The sequence below is a fragment of the Austrofundulus limnaeus genome, unplaced genomic scaffold (genome assembly GCF_001266775.1).
Source record: "Austrofundulus limnaeus strain Quisiro unplaced genomic scaffold, Austrofundulus_limnaeus-1.0 Scaffold173, whole genome shotgun sequence".
NCBI lineage: Eukaryota > Metazoa > Chordata > Actinopteri > Cyprinodontiformes > Rivulidae > Austrofundulus > Austrofundulus limnaeus.
The window spans coordinates 35467-39188 of record NW_013952575.1 but is presented as its reverse complement, the minus strand read 5'-3'; positions in this window follow the sequence as shown (position 1 = coordinate 39188).

Here is a 3722-nt window from a genome sequence, read left to right as displayed (position 1 = left end):
TTTCTCAGCTGTTGATTTTTGTTGATTTACATAGTTCTTATAAAAACTAGTTCTTTTGTTTTTCTTTTTAAATTTTGTTTATGGTTCAGAGTTATGGCGTCATTGGGTGTCAGTTCATCAAGAGGCTACATAGAGACAAAAAATACATTCACACGCACACAAACAAAGCCAACCCTAAAGTTAATATTTTTRTATGACAGAAGGAAGCTGCAGTGTGAATATGAAACGTTTTCACAATCAACATCTGAAAACCTGCAGATCCACACTCCACAGTTTTAAATTAACTACAGATGGTGAAAGTATTGAAAGACCACTTGTTTTGTTTTCTAAAGTCAATTTAAAAAATGAATATTAAAATGTAGCTCATTTACCTTACAAACAAACACTTTAACAAAGTTAATTAAAATCTGAATCAGGGTAACAGATTATTCTGACCTGACTGATTTTTGCATATTTTTTCCTCGAAATGACCAAAATCCAGAGCAGTTTCACTTTCAGTAGCTTATTAAAACAAGACGTTGAGTTCCTCCTCCAGCTCCTGGTGGAGAATGTACAGTATGTGTGCAATCAAGGAAACTATTGATTGGGCCCATTATGCTCTGATTAGCTCCCCTCCCAGCAGATTATTGTGAGAATAAAGGAACCCTTTGTTTCACCTCCTCGTCTGCACAGCCTGTCCTTTTCTTTTTGTCTTTCCTTGCACATCCTTCCTGTTTCCCTCAACCAAATCCTTCACGTCCCTCAGCAGAGCTCTGCTTTCTGAACTGTTTGCATTTATTCTAATTAGAATTAGATTCTGGGCTTTTACACCTGTGATTACCGGAGGCGTTTCCTGTTTGGAAAAGTGCTCCCGATGAGCACCTAAAGTTCGCTCCTGGATTCATCAGTCTCTCTCTCTCTCTCTCTCTCCATGATTAATCCCCCTCCAAACATCACCCCCTCCATTCTGCCTAACCAGGAAGTGTGCACAGGAAACAGCTGCCCCTCACATCCGCCTGCTCGCCCCAGGCCAGGTGCATCCTGGGAACAGAGCAATGTGTGACCGTCGACATGCGGCTGACACTGTACGAGGTGCCGTTACAGTAATCAGAGTTACCATGAACTTTATACAGACACTGGATAAAAATAAGTCTTTCTATAATTATTTTTACTGAACTTTTTTTTTTTTTTGAGGGGGCGGGTTAGTAAATTCAGCCATTTGGGCTTCATGCTGGAGATGGGGCAGATTCAAGTATGTAGCGAATTACCCCTATGAAACTTAGGACCAGCCTAATCTTCACAAAGATAATCCCTCAAGATCTTGCAAAATGAAATCAGGTTTTAATGAAACACACCTCTGATCATGAATGAGAAAAAATGAAAACTTGTGACCTGAACAGATTTCTCAAAATAAAGTAATTTATTTTAGATATATGAACAGATTAAACATACAAGCATTTGTTAAAATTATTATATGAATAAATGACACAAGTTGTATATTTTCGGCATAAAATTCCACTCAGAGTTGACACAAACAGTAAATTTCAGGTGTTGTAATTTACTGGTACGCTACTTGACTAAGTTTTTAAGTAAATAAGAGAGAAAAAGGTAAAGATTTAAGTTAAGAATAGGAGGAAGGAGAGAAATTAGTGAATTTAGCACTGTTCTTAATAAACACTGACCAGACCAGCACCAAACAGCATGTCAGAACCAGACATTCCCGGGGCTAGACTTTCTTCGACGTTTATCTCAGTAAACACTTTGTCTACCTTTTGATGTCTTGACAAAGACCACAGGCAGGTGGACGGTTTTGAGAGAGTCGGCATAACAGTCCGCCAAGATGGGTAATGTCTCCTTGACAGCTCGGAGGGAGATGCCTCTCGCCTCCCCATAAGGAGACTCAGCGGGCTCCAGGCTGGAATCAGTCAGGTGCTTCTCAGCAGCAAATTAGGTTAGTAACTTCCATCCAGGTTTACTTCCATGCAGGTGTCGAGAGATGGACACCACCTCAGAGAAAACCCAGTCAGAACCATCCACTCCGACGAACAATGAACAACTGACTAGTGTTAACTGTGCTGAACAGAAAATTAGTGTCAGAGGGAAAGGTGAGGTGAGAAAGTAAACAATGTTCCTTTCTCACAAGAGCTGCGGCCAGCTGCGTTGTTGTTTATCAGCAAAAGGACCTTGAAGTCAGACAGACAGCCTAAGCTGTGTCTTAAAAATCACTTCACCTAAGCTTATAAACCACACCACACTTTGCACAAATGGATTAATAATGAAATTAATAGTACACAATTATTAAYCTTTAAACCAATTAAGAAAAATGATTAAACCATGATTAATAACAGTACTAAGAAAAAACATTAAAGCACATTTCAACTCTTTTTCTTCACAGTGTTATACTTCTGGAATAAAGAGATGCAAAGATTAATTCAATAAACTTTGAGTAATGATATATTGACCATAACCTCTAATAGAAGATTAAATGAAATAACATATATATAGGACTTATTGTCCTATTCGCTTAAAGAAAATAAAAACACTTTAAAATGATGTTCTTCTTATAAGTATAAAAAATAAAATAAAATCAAAGACAAAAATAGAAATGAATATTTCACCAGGGTTACCCCTACAAGTATGACCACCATAATTATGATTTATCATCTGGTCAATCCATCCACAAAAGAAAACACTTCAGTCAAAGGGACAATCTGCTGAATGATCCTGATGCTGTGACACTACTTACTGTGTGTTTTTTTTAATGACAATTTATTTGAGAAAAGTGTCATGTGACAACGTAAAGCCCATGCTGCTTCTTTGTCCTCGGTGTAAACCAAAACTCTCCTGATCGTCTGCCCTGTAGCTGGACGGCCAGCCCCCACAACAATCAGGACAACTGTACAGAGAGGACATCTGCCGCAGCAGAGGAGGCGGAGGGAGAGCGTCTGTCCCAGCCAGCGCTCGCAACACTGTTTATCACTTTCTCCATGAAATTCACTGCGAATATTGCCTCAAACAATTAGGTCCCAGTGATCCCTATCGCCAGCCACACAATAGTGTTTACACGACGTGGAGGAAATGTGGCCATGGAGCCCACTTTAGGGATTGTGTATGTTTTTCCTTGTGTGTGTGCATGTCCTCACTTTATAATCATTTAGTCTTTAAAACTCCAAGCTTGCAATGTCATATGAAAGGTTTACACTTATAACACTGCTTTTAAACTAATGCACACTGAGCTTTGTTCATGATCAATTATCCAGTTGACGATGAATTACTGCAATGCTTTTTATGTGAAAGTTTCTTGCTTGTATGCAAAAATCTCTCATATGACAGAGCTCACCAAGATTGTTAAATGATTTGTTTGAATGATTTTAAAGATTTGTTACAAAGCAGCTAAACTTATCTGCATAATAGGAAAAATACAATAGGAGCCCAGTCATGGGGTACATTGTTACTGGAATAGTTGCTTCTACTGAAGCAGGAAAACTAAACAACAGCAGCTCCAGCTTTTTTTTTTAGCTTCCTGCCATCTTCAGTAAACTTTGTTTGAACACATTTCAGTTTGCTGAGGACGCTGAAAATGTTCCTCAGTAATGTTTCTGGGTCCCCTAATTCTAAAGCACTAACGCACTGAAAAATTTAGCAAAAGCTTATTCTAAAGCACTAAAATAACCCAGTCATTTTTCAACATGAGTCACATATTGCCATGTTGCTCTCTTATCCCTATAATTCCACAGCCTTGT